The following is a 20859-nucleotide window of genomic DNA, read 5'->3' as shown; positions in this document are numbered from 1 at the left end:
TGGGACATTTTCACAATATGGTAATACTCTTTATTTGCATTATTTCCAACACCAACCACAACAGAACGACGACAAGAGGAGGGAGAAGGAGACGAAGGAGAGGGAAGGGCGGCGGCGGCGGGACGAAAGGGAGAAGGCGAGGAAGGAGAGAGAGGAAAAGGAACGGCGGCAAGAGGAGGCAGAAGGAGAGGAAGGAGAGATAATAAAAGGAACAGCGACAGGAGGAGGGGGGAAGCAGAGGAAGGAGAGCAAAGGGCGGCGGTGGGAAGAGAATCAGTTCCGACGGTGGGGGAGGAGAGGAAGAAAAGGAAAGGCCGCGGGAGGAGGGAGAAGGAGAGGGAGGATACGGCGGCGGCGGTGGGAGGAGTTTGCGGCGTCGGCGGCGGTGGGAGGAGAAGAAGTTCTGGCGGTGGGGGGAGGAGAGAGGAGAGGAAGAAGGAGAGGAAGGAGGGAGAAGTGAAGAGAATGAAAATATCACCAAACAACCTACCAAATCAAAGGGATTTTCATTCCTTTCTCCCTCTTTCCCTTTGTTGATTCCATTCCCTTTAACCTGTTCGAACCAAACGCCCCCCTAGTATTTAAAAAGGAAAACAATAGGTTATTAGAAGCCATGTACATACGTGGTATCTCATTATTAGAAGCCATGTGGCATCTCTCCTTTCATCCATCATTTTGTTTTGTTTTGTTTTGTTTTTCAATTTTTCTTTATTGTTTCTATGTTTTACAACTTCTAATGCCTCTTCCACTCCATTTTCCTTATTCAACATCAAGTTATTAATAGTCTACTATACTTATTAGTCTCTTCCACTCCACCACTTTAACATCCAATATTTATTCATCATTATGATTTTTATATTTTTCAAACCTTTAAATTACACCTCTATTTAATTCATATGTTACCAAAAATCACAAGTACTCACTAATTAAAACTTCAAAAGACATCTGAACAACCAATATATAACCGTCCGTTCTTTAAACGGACTTAAAAGCTAGTTCATATTTAATTTCAATTCAGTTGATTTTGGTTCATCTGGGGCAATATCATATTGTTGGTTCATTAATCACCCGTGTGACACTTGGATTGGACATAGGCTAATAGATTTAATATAATACTCAAAGTAAGAAGAAAAAATAAATAGTGGATTAGTTAAGTTAAGAGCATGTGACACTTGTTATTGGTAGTACGGAGTACTAAATAAGGAATAAACATTTTGGTGTACATTAGCGTAAAAGAGAATGTGTGGGCGTAAGTGGTAACCTTTTTTTGCTGCATTTGTGGTCACATTTTCATCATAAAATGTTGCATTCATGTTCTTGTACATTGTTGTGTTGGAATTCTTATTGCTTGTTGGGAATTTGGAATCAATAATGTAAGCCACATATGGTGGCCATTAATGTCATGTGATTTTTTTTTTGGGAGATAGTTAATTCATTGCACTCATGATTTAAGTAGGTTGTATTTTTAGTACCGAGTTAAGTGACACATCTAGAAACGAGTTGAAATCCTCTACCACATCATTTATGTACCACTCGTTTTTATTGGTCGATATCTATAGTTAGTCAATCACTTTTATTTTTACATCTAAAATTACGTTAATATAAACCAGTGAGAGTAGTTGGCACACAAGTAGTACATAATTTTTGTTGGTTTTACTACGAGGAGTTCCCAAAGCCTTCGGCGAGTGGACTAATCTCCCATGGGAGTTTGCATTGGTACCATCGCTCCCTCCCAATCGAGGGTTTTTCCATGCCCATGGCTCGAACCTGAGACCTTGGTTAAGGAGCAAGAGACACTTAACCACTCACGCCAACCACAGTTAGTAAGTGGTACATAATTGACTGTACAAGGGTTTTTTAATTGTTGGTGTATAGAGGCACAGAGTGCAAGGCGACAAGTGGTGTAAACGGGATTCGATCTCATGTCTTAGATACATCGTACACCTTTTAAGACTTTACCAACTAATTAAGCTAGTTGACAGCCGCACATAAGATATATTAACCTCGTGCTATTTCTTTAATTTTGATGTCAACTAACTTACTGAATATATATATTAATATATATAATTAAACGCATCTAATAAACATATACTCCCTCCGTTTCTTTTTGGTCTTTACGTTTGGTTTTTTACACGTTTATTAACGACTAATTAATGTACATTGAGATTCCTCTATCTTTTTTATTTAAGCAAGACACATTACGTTTATTTATACTCACTTTTTCAAAAGTCTAATATTGGGGAAATGAGAAAATTTTAATGTCCAAATGGAAAAGTGTGAAAGATTAAATGACCCAATGAATTTAATTGGTTAAATAATCATTGAACACAAATTTTGATAGAATATTAAAGTATTTATGTGATAATATAAAATGAAATGTAAAGAACATTTTGAAACACCCAAAAAGGAAAGCGTAAAGAACAAAAAGAAACGGAGGGAGTATATGAAAAAAAATATTTCGTCATTTTCTTTTATCTTGAATGAAGTAACTAGTCAATTAAAAAAACGGAAATTTCATGAAATGCCCCCGAGTTTTGCCATAATTCACCAAACGCCCATCAAGTTTCAATACTTAATACCCCATCTACCCTAGTGACGTCATCAACTCCAATTAAACCCACTAACCCCTAATTAACCCACCCATAAACCCATTTCTCCCTTTTTCTTTCTCTCTCCCACTTTCTTCTTCCCTGACTTTTTCTCCATGCCTGCCCCTTCCACCCTCTTCCCAGATCCCCAATTGACCACCACCACCAACGTTTTCTGAAGGAAATATGTCCTTCATCCAAGGTGCATTAAGTCTAATACCAAAGGTTCAGATTAATTGCGAACAATTAATTCAGTGAGATCAAGTGATCGGAACAGCTAGCTGGAGCAATGCTTCCGATCAGTGAGTTCTAATGAATATTAAGCTCACAACTTACTCTTGACTGAACCTACAAGGTCACACCAACGGCATGTAACAGATCACCGAATTAAATGAATTGGAAATTCATTTAATAGCTTTTCGGGAATTAGTTCGGAAAAACATAATATACGATATGACGTTGGATCGGAATCGTATATCGTATCCCGAATATTCGTAAGCTGGGAAAAACGAATAATCGTATCGTACGACGGTGATTCGTCGAATACGATACGATAAATAATAGCCGTAAGGTATTAGTCGCGAATACGAGCCGCAATGGAATTGTCGGACCGTCGAGCCAAGCATGCATGCGCGCGAGGCCCAACGAGCAAGCAAGATTGCGCGCAGCAACGAGCCAGCCCGCGTCACTGCATGTGCGCCCAGTTGGGCAGCAGCGCAACAAGCAAGCAGCAAGGCCCGCGGCCCACTGCTGCGTTGCTTGGTTGTTGCACACATGGGCTTCGGTGAGTGTAGGCTTGTGTGGTCGGTTAGGGCTTGTGCCTTAGCCGGTTACACAAAATATAACCTTAGGGTTATATTCCACACTTACTAGTTGTTTTTCCAATCAGAAAACCTAATTTAGAATACACACATCAAACCCTAAGGAAGAGAGAGAAAACCCTAAATTCTCTCTTAGCCTCCATGGATGTGTTCTTCCCAAAAGCACAAACTCTTTAATGATTGTCTAAGCTACGATTATCAAGACGGATCTGAACATGCCGGTGAACCAAGTAGAGGAACGACAAGTGGAGTTCTTTGTTCGTGTTCGTTGACAGATTATTGTGGAAAACACGCTTCGAATGTAAGTTTGCTTAATCTGTGATTTATACATGTTTCCTGGCTTTGGGGATTGTTCCGCACATGTTATTATGTTTAACTGTATTCCCCAACAGTGGTATCATGAGCCTTATGTATTCAAAGCATGAATTAGCATGATTATTATTGTTTTTGCATCTGTCGAAAAATTTGGAATTTTTGTTGATTTTTCGGAATTTTTACGAATTATTTGATGAATTGCGTAATAATCAGGTCCGAAATAAAAAATGTTCGTTTTTTCGAGTTTTAAAACCCTAATTTGATTGAAAACAATTTTCTAAGATCAAATCATGAGAACGGAATTGCAAAAAGAGGCCTCGAAGTGCCGTTTTTTGGGCGTTTTTGTTAATTTTTCATTAAAAATTAAAAGTATTGGACAGTAATTCAATTAAAAGGTCGACCTAACCTACTCGGAATTGCTTGAAATTTTGACACAATGTTTCTGGGTATATTCTTGATCTACGGTAAAAAATTCAGATTTTTCCGATAAGTATAAACCCTAGTTTTGCCTTTCCCAAATTCGTAAAATTTGAAATCCTAATTGAATTTTAATTCATTTTGGTTTAATAATTCGGTTAATTGGGAAAGGGGATATAATTTCAAGGGTCAGTGGCTAATTTTAAAAATTATTGGATTAAAATTTTGAATGGTTTCGTTAATTTTAATCGCACTTAAACCAAATTATTAAAAATCTGAAATTTAATTGTTTATGAACGATTTAAAGCTTCGGATTTTATTAATTAAAAGTTCAAACATTAAATGTTGATTCTTTCGTTCTTAAAAGTTTGAATATTGTTAGCCATTGATTTAATAATTTTACGAAATTGGATTGTCGTTAAAGTTTATTAAATCGTTGTTTTTTCGAAAATAAAAATCGTATCTTTTTGAAAAATAAAATTAATGCAAGTTCGTGAAATTAAATTAAATTTTAATTAAGTTGGTCCGTATCACGAACCAAGGGCACTAACACAAGTATGGTGGACGTATGGCTCGTCGAGCCATACGGGCTGCTATGCTTAGGCCGAGCCGCATGCGACACGGGCAACAGCAAGCATGTTGCGTGCCTCGTGCGCGCTGGGCGAGGAAGGGGCAGGCATTGCTTGCGGGGGCTGCGACGAAGCAAGGCACAAGGCCATGCGACGTCCAGCGCACGAAGGCACAACGACGCAGCACAGGGGCATCGACAACTGCGGGCACGCGCGCGCGCGAGGGCCTGGGGGTGTGCGAGCCTTGCTCGTGCGCCTCTTGGGCCACACGCAAGGCATAGGGCTGGGCGCAAGCCTAGCCCAACTACGTAATCGGACTTTTTTCATTGAAAATTGTTTATTTCGTTGGGCTTCGTATATTTGCATTAATTTGGGCTAACGGAATTTTTAATTTAATATTTTATTTGCTTGGGCCGGGCCGCGAGTTTTAATTTAATATTTCATAATTAATTATCCGGAATAATTATTGGTTTGAGTGGGAGCCACTAAATGAAATTAAAATGAAATAATTATTTAAATTATTTTCGTAGGTCGCATTATTTCAATTAAATTCAATTTTAATTAGAATAAAGTCTAAGGATTAATAATTTGGAAATTGATTAATCTTTTAGGACGTGTTTATGTGAACGTGAATTTTAATTAATTCACGTAAATACTTGCATATTTACATGGGCCATTCGTTTTAGTACACGAATGGGTGAATGCATAGAATGTATATTTTATGTAATGCGGGTACTACAAGTGACTAGTATGGCAATTTAGAATAGTTAAATACGGTATGCGTACCGTTCTATCTTTGAATGTAAAGTTTTAAATATGGTCTATGAATGTTTGGGCAATTTTTATGTAATGCGGGTACTACAAGTCTATGAATGTTTGGGCAATTTTTAAGGTCGTTAGTTTTCTAGGAGAGTTTGTCACACACAATCACATATTTCGCTACACATAACTACATTACAAACATGGATTTAAAAATTAACTATGCCACGTAGTTTATGATAGGCTTCTATGGGTAGTTTATTTGCGCCTGGCTTGGTACCGCTTCTATCATATCGTAGATCCAACACATGCCCCGGTCGAGGTAGTGTCTTCAACAGACGAATTTCGATCAAGAGGCCAACCCGTAAGTGCAAGCCAAGGGGGCATGCAGGCGAGAGGGACCTAATGGGCGAGCGATTGGGTTCGGGATAGGTGTACTACCTGCACAAGTACCGAGTGGGAAACATGTGTGGCGTATGCACCCCCCTATTGGCGAAAAAAAGGTATCCTTAGTCCCAACTCCCGAGGGAGCCGAGATTCGTTATGATGTTCTGCCCGTTCACATTAATATGCTGATTTTCAGTTCGTCCCAACTTGATGGGGAAATAAACGCGGGGTAGGATCATTTCACCCTTCGGCTATTTTGATTACCTACAAGCACGAGTATTTCCTTCACTAACCCCAGTGGAGTCGCCACTGTGAGGGGGTCGAAAAGGCGCGAGGCTAATGCGTGACCTTGTCCCTCGTGGGTGTGACGATTCTTTTTATTCAATCAAGTGTAATTGGATTTCCTGTGAGTATACACCCAATTGACTAGTAATATAGGAGTCGCCATTCAGTTTTTAACGACAATGAGAAAAACTGACAAAACCCGGTTATCGTGACATAAAGGGAGTGCAATTATGTTTGACCACGACGGCCGTAGGTTCCCTTGTGATCCCTGGTGTGGGGATCTCTCAATATACACCCGCAAGGTAGAGATTGAGGGTTCGGGGGACTGTAACTACCGAGAGGAGTAATTCGCTCGTCGATAACTCCAGAGGCAGGATATCCTTACTAGCTCAGCATAAATAATTGAAGGGACATGCGTTAACTATTAAACTAATCTGAGTTTGATTTTAGCAATATGCAACATATAATACTAATTCGATCGTGATTATCTGATTTAAATAGCATTAAGGGACCTAGCATGATAATCCGATTTCCCAAAAATATTATATTTGTTAGGCGTGATAGAATAATCAGATTAGGTTAGTTTAACAGTTCATAAAAAGGGCGAGGAAAGCAGTTAAATCATCGAAAAGGGACACATTACGACGCACCCTTGAGAGGTGTGTCACGGTTCTCAGAAAACTAACCACTTTGACTTTGCTATTTCTCCTTTTTATTTAACGAATCTCAATTATGGGACAGGATACGTTCTGTTCGATTTATGGATCGATTGCGACAGAACGCGTGAACAGTTTCGCAGCGAGAGGCTTAGGCTAAGGGTTGGAGTCAATACTCAGAATATAGTTATGTGTTTTTGTGTGTTCTTTCACGTCGAAACTAGGGGCCTATTTATAGGGAAGAGTTCGTGGAAAGATAGAATCGCAGAGTTCTAATCCACAAAGAATTAGGAAAAGAGACGTACCCAGGTATTTTCAGCGCCCAGGCCTGGGCGCCAAAGATTTCGGCGCCCAGAGCCACGCGTTGAAAATAGGGTCTGGGCAGTTTTGTTTAGTCAGATTCGGATTCCTAAAATCCGTAGAGTTTGAGATTAATTCGAGTCTTTTAGTGCGTATCAATTTTATGACGGAATGCGTCTGGGCCCGTTACGAACTCTAGGTTCGTTAGGATTTTAATTAATACGTGACTCTTATTTCCGAATCCTATTAGGAATAGGATTCTCACGGTTTTCTATCCCATTTAGGATTTATGTTGGAATGCAACACCTAATTCTGACAGGTTTCTATCCTTTATGATTTTCCACTTTTAGAAGCTACCTTTTACGGCAATTACTATTTTTAGCAGGTTTCCATAAATAGCAGGTTTCGGGTGAAATGAAATGGGGAATCGAGATTCGTTTATTTTATAGGAGATGCGTTGTCAAGTGGAGTTTTTACGCTTTCATCATCGAACCTTTCCCTTGCGGGAACGGGGACAAAAGTAGGTGTCTATAGTTAGCCCCCACTTTGACTGAGTCTTGGAGTAAGACGATGGTCAAAGTATTAGACGGAGTGCGTCACACAAGCCATGGTGTATGTGACCTATTTTGCGAGGGTCTCACGAGCCCCCGAGTGATAACATTTGACTTAAGGGTCATCACTTGAAGTGTCGACATATTCCTCACGTGTCATTGGGATTTGTCAACTGATAGTATAGAAACTTCCTCACTTTGTCATTGGAAGGATCTAAAGGTGCGTAGAAACTCCCTCACTTTGTCATTGGGAGTAACTACAGATGTTTTCGAAATTAAAGCTGTAAAGTGTAATTGGGCGTGGCCAAGCCCAATCACGAGATAAAACGTTTTTAAAGATTCTCATTTTCAGGGCTAACTAAACGAGAAAACCCCCTTGTTTTTATAGGACGTAAAACGAAGGAAAATCCAGCACATCGTTCTTTTTTAGAAAAACGGAAAACCAATCCTTTAATTTTTGGAAAAAGGGAAAACCAATCCTTTAATTTTTGGAAAAAGGAAAAACCGAAAAAAGTTATCGCTGCAGCGACTAAGGACCTGCGTGGTTAGTGACGCAGACCCCGCCCGCTGAAGGTGGGCGAGCCTGTCCGCTGAGGGTGGACTCCCCGTCCGATAGAAGTGGACGAATCTGTTTTGATGTTTTTTGAAAATAAGGACCTACGCGGTTTGTGACTTAGACCCCGCCGGCTGAAGATGGCGAACCTGCCCGCTGACGGTGGACGCCCCGTCCGCTAGAAGTGGACGAATCTATTTTGAAATTTTATTTTGTTGTTTTTTTTTTTTGAAAATAAGGACCTACGTGGTTTGCACCGTGGACCCCGCCGGCTGAAGATGGCGAGCCTATTTTAAATTTGAAGACTTTATTTTTCGAAAACTGAGGACCTGCGCGGTTAGTGACGCAGACCCCGCTCGTTGAGGGTGGGCGAGCCCATTTTGAATTTCTTATTTTGCCTATGTAGAAGGGCTTTTGTGATTACAACCTGTTGGTGGGTCGTAATATTTCCTGATTAGATGTGTCCTATAAGTGGGTCCACACTGTGTATATTTTTGTTTAACAATATATTTCTTTGAGATATCCAAACATGACATGGTGTATGGCGCAGTCCGGGAATGTGATTTTGATCGAGCGCTCCTCGTTGGAGTCTATTTTTTTTGCGAGCCCCCAAGCACTGGGGCTCGTCGGTTGTTTTTTTTTTTTTTTGCATCTTGTAATCATGTTTGGGGTCATGCTCGTATGTGCGAGTGACCTCCTATAGTAGTGTGCTATTTTAACGAAGCCGTGGAGTGCGACTTTAGTTTTCAGGCGACATCCGATTTTAGCTTGGCCCGGTTAACCCTTTGACAGACAAACATTTTTATTTGGAAAACCAATGACTTGATGACACATATTTTTGGTGTTTCGAAGAATGACCATGATATTCAATTGCTTTTTTTTGAAAGTTTACACAAGCATTTTCTGAGACGAGTCTAAGTTTCAACTAAGTTTTTATATATGTTTTTTGCTTATTTGGGAGTTAAAGGTGCTTTGGGCTTAATCCTACTTGCAATAGGGCCTCGTGTTTTAGCAACACGGTCTTAAATCCTTTCCCGTTCCGTGTTTTGTGAAATCTGGGCCTTGGGCCGCATTTTCAGCGCCCAAGTTCAGGCGTCAAACATTTCGGCGCCCAGGCGTGGGCGCTGAATGTCCTTTCCTGGTAATATTTGATTTTCGGATTTCTAAACACGTTTCCGAATGGGATCAGGATGTTATTGGGTGCGTTCAGCTATATATAGGGGCAAGATACGTCCTTATTTTCCATCACTCTCAAATTCTTTCTCTCTTTTTGCTGTGCTCTAATTATTTACTGCTTTTGCCATGTCGATCCCTACTTTCTCACTCCAACGGACTGTTAGGCGTTGGCTACGAGCCCTTACTCCCACAGAAAAAGCTTTGTTAAAAGAATACCACTTAGAGGCACTTTTAGGTTTACAACAAATTAATATTGATTATAATTTTCTGCATGCTGCCCTAAGTTTTTGGGACTCCGATCATCATGTTTTTTCCTTTCGGGGCAATAAAATATGTCCTTTGCCTGATGAATTTGCTGCGATCCTTGGTTATCCTATAATGCTACTCCTGTTACCCCTGGCACTATTGAAGAGGGTAAAACAACCATAAGGGCTTTCCTAGGTCTAGATGATAACATGTTTGCTGAAATTGTTGTAGATGATAAGGTTAACTTGGCGAAACTTGTAAAACATCACTTTAGGCCTAGTAAGAATATGGCCGAAAAAAAATTGAACATTCGAGCCCTTGTATTTTGCTTGCTGAATCATTACTTGCTGTCGAATAATAATGGTGAGTTCGGTGACATAAGGTTGATCCCCTTGATTAGCCAGATGGAAAGTTGCTATTCTATTATGCCGTTGGTTGTTGCTGAGACTTTGCTGAGTGCGGATGAACTGAAGAAGGGCGTCAAATCTGAATATTTTAAGGGGAGTCCCCTATTGCTGCAGGTAATCGATCTTTTCCTTGCGCACATGAATTTTTTTTGCACATATTTCTTTCTGCCTGGGGCTGAGTTTCAGCGCCCAGGGCTGGGCGCTGGAATAATCGGCGCCTGGTCTTGGGCGTTGAAACTGCGCCCCAGGAACCCTTTTTTCTTTCTTTTCATTCTTTTGATTCGATCGTACCTGTTTTTGCAGAATGGACCTCTTTTTTTACTTATGGCATTTGTTCTATTAAGTGGGTGGTACCATGGTGGGGTTTGAATACTATGACAGGGGGGTCTGATGTATCGGTTTATGTTTCTTTGTTGGGGCTATCTCGTCCCATTTATATTTTCCCTTACCGAGTCATGCGTCAATATGGTTTAAGGCAGACTATCCCCTTTTCTGATACGGTACCACCTAAGGTAGCGGCCTTTTCACAAACACGGGTCTTAGCGTGGGCTAGGTATTATGATGGTCTCCCGCGTTGGGCCGTAGCTACAAATGGCTTTGTGGGTCTTTCTGAAAACTATAAGTTGTGGATGAGTTCCGATGACAAAGATGTGAGGACCGAGGCTCGAAATGGGAAGCCGGCTGAGCTTTTGATACCTCGTATTCGTGTTAAGTATGAGGGTCCTGATTCTGCCAGACTTCGTACCTATAGTTTTAAGACTGTGAAAGCTCGTCCTGATCGAAAGCGAAAGTAAGTTCCTCCCCGTTCCAGTGTCAGGCCTAAAAAGATGCCTAACATGAAGGGGCCTGCTGTTGTTAAAAGAAATGCAAGCTCTCGCGGAGATCGTCGCCGGAACAATGTATGGGTTAGGAAGGCCCAGCCGCCTGTAGAAACAGTGGCTAGCCCAGTTGATGATAATAACCCTTCTCCCATCATTGCCTGTGCCTTCGAGGCTGAGTGGGCTATAATTGAGAATGTTTCTGAAGCCTTGACATCTTTGGAAGTTAGTGTCCAGGAGCCGGTTCTTATGGAGATTGATATTGGGGCAGCGTAGAAGACTGTGGGGGTGGATCCTGCGAACATTGCTCTCTACAAGACTTTATTTGATGATCCGGAAGAACTAGAGTAGTGTAGTTCTTACTAGGGTGTAGGTGCCCTTTATTTATTTCAGTTGTGTTTGTTTTTTATTTCTAGCACTTTGTTTTCCTTCTTATTATATTTTAATAAAGGCGTATTTTAGTTTTCATTTAATTTTGTTTCTCCTCTTTTATATGTCTAACACTTTTTTTACACAAAGAATATTTTTTTTATTTGGACCGAATCCTTGGTAAGGATTGCCTACGTATCTTGTCAGAATCAGGTCGCGCGTAGTTCTAGCTTTAGAATAATTTCTAGTATGCCGGATTTCGGTAAATATGTCCTGAAGTGGGAACATATTACTTAATCGGTCAAATGAGTGAAGTATTTATCATTATTTTCATCTGCCGTTTTTTTTTTGCCATAGGTTGCGTAAAATTCGACTAATTTGTTGGTAAACCTATTTGGATACGTACTGTACCCCCCAAGTGTTCGTTGTTTTTCCGTTGTGTGCGGATAAAATGACGAGCACTTCCGAAAAAGAAAACCTTTGGCAAGCAGAGAGTTTCAACGCTCAGGCTGGGGCGTCCGAAATTTCGGCGCCCAGCCCTGGGCACTGAAAATGACTTGGGCGGTCAATTTTTGACGTTTTGCTTCACATGTTCTTGCGTTTATTTCTATTTCTCTTTTTTTTTGTGCCTTGGTATTTTGCTTCGTATTTAAAGTTAATTTTGAGGCTATTTTGGAGGCTTTTTTGACTGTTAGCGTGAAACGCATTTTTGTCCAGATTAACTTTTTCTATCGGTGACTCAAAACAATTTTGAAAATGGCGTCAGGGTGCGGAGTTTACGAAGATCTTTGTGTAGGCTTTGGAGGTAGGTTGGTATTGAAGGGTATGATGGAATCTATGTTTTATGAATCTATTTTTTTGGTAACATTTGCATTTGTTTTAAATTTTTGATTTCCTTTGATTTTGGGTTGCATGGATTGGCTCTTATGATGACATTGGTTGGCTTTTTAGGTTTTGGGGATGTGGTTTATTTTGTGGGTTTTGGGAACTAGTTCCCATGGCACTATTTCAAAACCGAGTGGGCTTTCTTTGTTGGGCCTAGAGTGGGCCGCCTCTTTATTTTTGTATTTTGCAAGTACATTTGGTGTTTATTTAGTGTTAGAACAAAATTTTTAGGAGAAATATTACGCCTTTATTGATTTGGAAAGTAAGGAAAACACACTGAAATAAAACTGACCCATATTCTAAGGGGCCTTAGGACCATCTAAAGTCTCTATTATTTTTTCTATCAATCTAAAGAACTACTAGGCGTTTTTTACTAATGGTGCTCTATATGGCTCAAGCCTGGGGTTTAGTCTCATAAAACTTCGGTCCTTCACCGGTACTCATATTGAATTCCATTCCTTTTGCGTTGACCCACTGATATGTCTTCACCCATCCGTTCTCGACCTCTTCTAGTGTTGATGCAGGAGAGATTAACCGGGTTGGATCGAAACCTTCATCTTGTAAAGCTAGGGTAGTCATCACAGTCTCGTTCTCCATAGGCCTCGATTCGTTAAACAATGTCCATAGAGCCTGGTTGTCCAATATTTCAGCTGTTTTAGCCTTGGCGAGGTGGGGTGCCTCATCCAAGGTGTGGCAGTCATGGAAAATTTCAAATCCGGGTTTTAGCAAGCCATCCTGAACGAAGGGTTCAGGAAAATCACAGCATGGGTGTTCTTCTCCTTCCCGAATGAACATCCCGTTAAGGGTCCTTTGATATGGGGGAAGGAGGGTGGTTTGTTTGGTTTTGTTAAGGCGTAGCCTAGATAGGCGGTCAGCAATATCTTCCTCTTGTTGGTTCATAACCTAAGCCAAAGGGAGTAGATTTGTCGGGAAAAGGATGGAATGTGCATTCCTTCTTCCTTATGCCCAATGGGGTTCCTGGAAAATAGCCTTGAGCTAACAGCATTCCAGGGATGACTCGGGATGCATGCGGGTCTAGGAATGCTGGATCATAATCTTCGATGAACTGGATTGTTTCTTCCATTTGAAATCGATAAAGGTCGTCTGCAGTTTCAGCCGTTCCAACCATAGTACAACTGACGTCGAGAGGAGGGGCGCGGATTTCTAGTATTACCCCGTTATGGTTAAGTTTAACCATTTGGTGCAAGGTTGAAGGCACACCTCCTAAGTCGTGGAGCCAAAGTCGCCCCAAGAGGAGGTTGAAAGTGGGCTTGATGTCGATAATTTGAAATTCCGTGGTGCGTGCCACAGGCCCGGTTTGTATGGTAAGGTTGATTTCTCCCAATACATGCCTTCGGGTGTTATCATAAGCTCGTACCCCTTGTGTGGAGGTTTGGAAGTCATCGTTTCCTAGCCCCAAGCAATGGGCGGTTCGCAATGGGCAGACATTAACCGCCGAACCATTATCTACGAGCGCTAGGGGGATGTTTTGTCCATTGCATCCAACCACTAGGTAAAGGGCTTTATTGTGAGCACCCCCCTCTTTGGGTAAGTCTTTATCAGTGAAAACTATGGCCTTTTCTCCGGCATCTCTCTTGACATGGCTAACCAATGAGTCAGGTGTGATATCTGTAGGTACTGAGATGAGGTCGAATGAGCGAATAAGCTTTTCGCGATGTTCCTTTGAAGTACACATGAGATCCCAGATGGTAATCTCAGCCTTGGTTCTTTTTAGTTGTTTCAGGAGAGGATTTTCAATGACTTCTGCGACGGTGGCGTGCCGTCCGTTCTCAGGAGTTTGCCTAACCGGGATGTCGTTCATAGGAGGTGGGTGAATGTCCGGTTGGTATATTCTTCCGGATCGAGTGAGGTTGTCGACCTCGGGCTCCTGAGGGGTGGTGTCAATGAGAGCATACCCGGACCAAGTTTCAGTGAAGAAGTCCTGGCCCGAGACTTGAGATAGGTAAATATCTTTAGCATCATCGTTCCACACACCGCACACTTCCCTCTTGATTCGATCCATAGGGACCACAGCGAGTGGTGCACCTTGAGGTGTAATATACATCGTGGGGTCGAAATTTTCTGGTTGGTCGAGAGAGATGTGACAAGAGCCGAGTGGGCTCTTGTTGTTGTTGGGTTTGCCAACGTTAGGGAGAGGTATTACTTCATCCTCTATCATGTCCTGGATCGTATGTTTTAGAGTCCAGCAGTTTCAGTGTCATGCCCATTTCCTTGATGGAATTTGCAGTAAGTACCTTCGACCCAATATTTGTTTTTGACAGGAGTGTCACGGGTGGGGCCTATAGGTCTCAACTTTCCTTGATTGGTTAGTCTTTCAAAGGCTTGTACCAAAGTTGACCCGAAAGGGGCAAACTTTCGGTCTCGGACCCATCTTACACGGTTTCTTCGGGCGGGAGCCTCTTCTACAGCATGGACTTCTTGGGCTTGGGATGTGTTACCCCGATTATAGGTGTTGGTCTTATATGTGGGTTTTCTTTGTATGGTTTTGGCGAGGTCGTCCTCGATCTTTATTCCCACATCATAAACTCTTTTGAAAGTGTCGAGTCCCAGGTACCTAAGGTGTTGTCTGTAAGCTGGGTCCAGGTTGTCAATGAATTTTTGGACCAATTCTGTTTCGGGAGGCCTATTGATTAGCTGGGCCGCCTGGTCCCTCCATCTAGCAAAGTAGGTTGTGAAACCCTCATTTTTCTTTTGGAAGAGAACTTCCAGCTCGCGCATGGTGACTTGGAAATCCATGTTCGACGAGTATTGCTTGATGAAGACATTAACAAAGTCTTCCCAAGTGGGGAAGAGCTTAGGGTCCTGGTGATAGTACCATTTGAGCGACACAGGTTCCAAGGACAAAGGAAAAGCAGGTAAGTACATGGACTTGTCCACGCCTTTCAAGTTCATGGTATTCACAAAGCTCAGTAGATGATCACGGGGGTTATCCGTGGCCTTGAACTTTGGTAAGTCAGATGAACTGAACTTTTCTGGTAATTTGCCAGGAAAAGGTTCAGGATCGAGGGAGAAGTATTTGCTCCCCATGGTTTGCTGTAGGACCATTTTTTCAATCCTCTTCTCGTTTTCGAGGTCATTTTTGGCTTGCGCAGCCGCTAAAGCTTCATTTTCCGTTTTCAGTTGGCCCATAAGTTGGGTCATTTAGACCATCTGGTCTCGCAAATCTTCGATGGACATGTTTGAAGGTGCGAATCGAGGTTGGGGAAGCGGAGATCCTTGAAATGAGGGACGACGGACGGAGCTTGGAGCTACTAAACCTGGTGTTGGTGATGTATCTTCGAGACGCACTAACCGTTGATTCCCTGATCGGCACCAAGTGGCAGGACCAGTCCTGGGCATAAGATGAGCTAAAGTTTAGGTTCCGAAAGTTTCAAGCATTACTTAGTCTAGACTTCGACTCTCTAAATTGGTTTTTTGCTCTTTCTTCTGTCGGTACACTTTTTGGGTTTTTTTTTTATTTTGGTCATTCTTTGGATTTTCGAAACACTTGCCCGTGTGACATTCATAGTTGTTAGCATGTTCGGTTTTGGTGCCGAGCATTGCCGTCGTAGGAGGCCTAACGACGACACAAAGAGTTATTAATTTTTCACGAGTCGCCTTTTGAAATCGAGTGCTTTTCTTACGCCCTCGTAGCAATTCTTTTGATGAACATTTTTTGTGCTACGTATTTTCCTTTTGCTTGGGCACCGAGGCTGCTGCGCCTGACCAGAAGGCCAAGCAGCAACTTTAGCGCCCAGCTAGGGGCGTGAGAAATTCTGGCGCCCAGCCAGGGGCGCTGAAAATGCGTCCCTGGCTGGTTCTCGTTTTCTGTTTTCTGTTTATGCGACTTCGATTTGCGTGCTTGCCTAATAACGTCCTTTACGCGTAACAGCGTTTGTGGGATTCGTTACAGGCCATCCCGAGCGTCGCTTATTTTGTGGCGATCATTCGGGTTTGCGGAACACGTGTTTCGGTATAACTCTTTGGCAAATTAGTCTATGAATGTTTGGGCAATTTTTAAGGTCGTTGGTTTTCTAGGATAGTTTGTCACACACAATCACATATTTCGCTACACATAACTACATTACAAACATGGATTTAAAAATTAACTATGCCACGTAGTTTATGATAGGCTTCTATAGGTAGTTTATTTGCGCCTGGCTTGGTACCGCTTCTATCGTAGATCCAACACATGCCCCGGTCGAGGTAGTGTCTTCAACAGACGAATTTCGCTCAAGAGGCCAACCCGTAAGTGCAAGCCAAGGGGGCATGCAGGCGAGAGGGACCTAATGGGCGAGCGATTGGGTTCGGGATAGGTGTACTACCTGCACAAGTACTGAGTGGGAAACATGTGTGGCGTATGCACCCCCCTATTGGCGAAAAAAAGGTATCCTTAGTCCCAACTCCCGAGGGAGCCGAGATTCGTTATGATGTTCTGCCCGTTCACATTAATATGCTGATTTTCAGTTCGTCCCAACTTGATGGGGAAATAAACGCGGGGTAGGATCATTTCACCCTTCGGCTATTTTGATTACCTACAAGCACGAGTATTTCCTTCACTATCCCCAGTGGAGTCACCACTGTGAGGGGGTCGAAAAGGCGCGAGGCTAATGCGTGACCTTGTCCCTCGTGGGTGTGACGATTCTTTTTATTCAATCAAGTGTAATTGGATTTCCTGTGAGTATACACCCAATTGACTAGTAATATAGGAGTCGCCATTCAGTTTTTAACGACAATGAGAAAAACTGACAAAACCCGGTTATCGTGACATAAAGGGAGTGCAATTATGTTTGACCACGACGGCCGTAGGTTCCCTTGTGATCCCTGGTGTGGGGATCTCTCAATATACACCCGCAAGGTAGAGATTGAGGGTTCGGGGGACTGTAACTACCGAGAGGAGTAATTCGCTCGTCGATAACTCCAGAGGCAGGATATCCTTACTAGCTCAGCATAAATAATTGAAGGGACATGCGTTAACTATTAAACTAATCTGAGTTTGATTTTAGCAATATGCAACATATAATACTAATTCGATCGTGATTATCTGATTTAAATAGCATTAAGGGACCTAGCATGATAATCCGATTTCCCAAAAATATTATATTTGTTAGGCGTGATAGAATAATCAGATTAGGTTAGTTTAACAGTTCATAAAAAGGGCGAGGAAAGCAGTTAAATCATCGAAAAGGGACACATTACGACGCACCCTTGAGAGGTGTGCCACGGTTCTTAGAAAACTAAGCACTTTGACTTTGCTATTTCTCCTTTTTATTTAACGAATCTCAATTATGGGATAGGATGCGTTCTGTTCGATTTATGGATCGATTGCGACAGAACGCGTGAACAGTTTCGCAGCGAGAGGCTTAGGCTAAGGGTTGGAGTCAATACTCAGAATATAGTTATGTGTTGTTGTGTGTTCTTTCACGTCGAAACTAGGGGCCTATTTATAGGGAAGAGTTCGTGGAAAGATAGAATCGCAGAGTTCTAATCCACAAAGAATTAGGAAAAGAGACGTACCCAGGTATTTTCAGCGCCCAGGCCTGGGCGCCGAAGATTTCGGCGCCCAGAGCCAGGCGTTGAAAATAGGGTATGGGCAGTTTTGTTTAGTCAGATTCGGATTCCTAAAATCCGTAGAGTTTGAGATTAATTCGAGTCTTTTAGTGCGTATTTTATGACGGAATGCGTCTGGGCCCGTTACGAACTCTAGGTTCGTTAGGATTTTAATTAATACGTGACTTTTATTTCCGAATCCTATTAGGAATAGGATTCTCGCGGTTTTCTATCTCATTTAGGATTTATGTTGGAATGCAACACCTAATTCTGACAGGTTTCTATCCTTTATGATTTGCCACTTTTAGAAGCTACCTTTTACGGCAATTACTATTTTTAGCAGGTTTCCATAAATAGCAGGTTTCGGGTAAAATGAAATGGGGAATCGAGATTCGTTTATTTTATAGGAGATGCGTTGTCAAGTGGAGTTTTTACGCTTTCATCATCGAACCTTTCCCTTGCGGGAACGGGGACAAAAGTAGGTGTCTACACTCCTATGGTATTAGATTACCGCTTGAGGTTCTAAACTCTTGTTAAGAACTCAAATTCCGGGAGCTAAGTTCGGTTATTGAGCTACAAGTAGGAAATGAAGCAAAGTTGTGCTACATTAATTGTAGGGTCATCATGTTTGTTTTAAAGTCCTTCTAAAGGCTAAAACTTAATGGTATTATGTTCCATTAATCATCATAATCAGTTTCTGTTTGGACAACGGAAAGACTCACATTCAAAGTAAACAAAAACATTCGTTGAGTGTTTATTTGAATGAAATGGTCATTTAAGGGTTGAGTCATATGATTTATTAATAAACAAACGAATCTCTTTACACTCAAACTTCAGAAGGTTCAAATCAAACATTTGATTTGTGTTCCACATATCTTTGGCAATGTCATACGACCATATCAATAAGTCAACATTCTATGATTCCATGACATGGATTTCTGAAAGTTGGTTAATTAAAGACACGTGGGTCTTGCTTGTTGAACATGACATAGAAATGGACTATTGTTAGAAGTTTCTAGACAATGAAGTTCATGAGCCAAAGATGGATTTTATGACCTACCTATTTCACAAGAATTTGAGAAAATATGGCTATATTTACTCAAAGTGAAATATGTGAAATGCTTCAATGCAATTCACAAAAGGGTATAAAATCAACTTGGCAAGAATTTTGGAACATCTAGGCTGGGTCAAGGTGATGTTTGCATGAGCCAAGAAAGATTATCTAGATTGTTTATATGGCATTATAACAATCGAAGCTCCATAAGAATATGGTATGTCCAAATGGAGAAATCCGAATCTATTTCGATTAATGATAATCACGACTATTTTCCTATATAGTTTCTAAATGATACTCTCAAGTGACTTTCACACTAAACAAAGTTGTCAAAGCTAAGGATAAGACGTCATAAGGATTGAACTTCGGTTCAGTACATCTTTTCAGTACATATATATCTAGGGTTGTCAAACCCAGTGGGAGTTAGTGTTTACATCAAACAAACTCAAGGATAGATATATGTTTCTTTATGAGTGACTCACAGAAACAAAAGGTATTGATTCTACCGCAAATCTGAGAACATATGGTTGTTGCTTAAGATAACGTCTTTTAGGAAACCATCATATTTCCAAAAAGGCAAGTGGGAGAAAAATGACCTCGAATGGACTTCGAGTCAAGCAACAAACAAATGTAGGATACTTAGGAGTCTTTGGAAAAACTCCATACTTAGAAGCCTTTGGAAGAGCTTCATGAATACTTTAGAAGTGCTTCAAGAGAATCCTAATACTCAAAGGACTTGAGTAATGTCTTTATAGACACTAGCGTTTGATGTTCAATACCCAGGTAAATCGTATAAGGAATAGAATTCAACCAGGATAGATACATAGATATCTTGAGGAATGAAAACTATGAAGACTTTGGAAAATGCTTCTAAAACATACGACTTACGGGTTAGCTACGACAAAATAAAATTCCCAAGTATGGTTTGAGGCCATCAAAAACATAAGTATGGTTCGAGGCCATACAAAATGGTTTGAGGCCATTTCATCCAAAGTACCTTCATCTTAGAGAATCAAATCTATGATTTGGTTGATTTGCATAAAGGGTTCACTCCCATTAGTTGCAAACATGTTTTCTAAACGTAGAACGTTGATTTGCATAAAGGGTTCACTCCCATTGGTTGCAAACATGTTTTCTAAACATACAACGTTGTTTTGCATAAAGGGTTTACTCCCATTGGTTGCAAACATGTTTTCAAAACATACAGAGATGATATTGTATACACATACAAAAGAGAAGCTAGATTGGTTGTTAAAGATTGTAAACAACTTCACGGCGTTGATAATGTTGAAATCTTTTTCACCAAGTCGGAATGCTTGAACTATTTTGGATAAATCTAGCAATCATTGCATATGGCAATATGGCAATTGGAAAACGAAACACCTTACTCAATTAGACTTGTAGAAAGGAATTGTGTACATCACACAATGTAAAAGTTTTGGATGCTAGATAAAAGAGCAAGCTTAAGAAATCTATTCGTAGATTAAAGCATGCAAGTGGGAATTGGACCATATTTGTATAAAAGGCTATTGAGCAATCATAACTTTATGAAAATATGGATCATCTTATAGATGAGGAGTTTAGTGGAAGCTAAGTCATGTTTATTGGTTCTATATATGATATACAAATCTCTCTATTGAAAATGACATTCAAATTCTAAATGGTTAGATTTGAAAGTATTTGTCAATATTATAACCATGGCGAAACTTAGAACATACTGGGTTAAAGATCTATTGGATGGGATCTAAAGCGTTGTTTGGATTCTGTAAAAGTAATTACTAAATCAAACATAATGGAGAGACTCAAAAGAGACTCTCAACCCATATGAGCAAGTCTAAGTTATGAATGCTTTAACTAAGTATAAAGCTAGGCTTTTATCACTAGAGTTAAGCATGAAGGACCTTGAAGAGGTGCCTTCACCTTATGTCACATGGCAATGCCAAGATTTTAGCAAAGATTCAGTATCTCTTGAAACAGAATAAAGCTCAAAGTTACATGGATAGATTTTAAAATGCGAATGGTTTTTGCATTACAATCAATCATGTATGATGTGATATATAGATCGCCAAGAAAACTAGTGAACATTGGATAGTGACGAGTTTATACCAATCTCTATTGATCTGGATCAAAGATCATTGGAATAGTGTCAAGAA

Source organism: Spinacia oleracea, chromosome 2 (genome assembly GCF_020520425.1).
Source record: "Spinacia oleracea cultivar Varoflay chromosome 2, BTI_SOV_V1, whole genome shotgun sequence".
NCBI lineage: Eukaryota > Viridiplantae > Streptophyta > Magnoliopsida > Caryophyllales > Amaranthaceae > Spinacia > Spinacia oleracea.
This window is presented reverse-complemented; position numbering follows the sequence as displayed.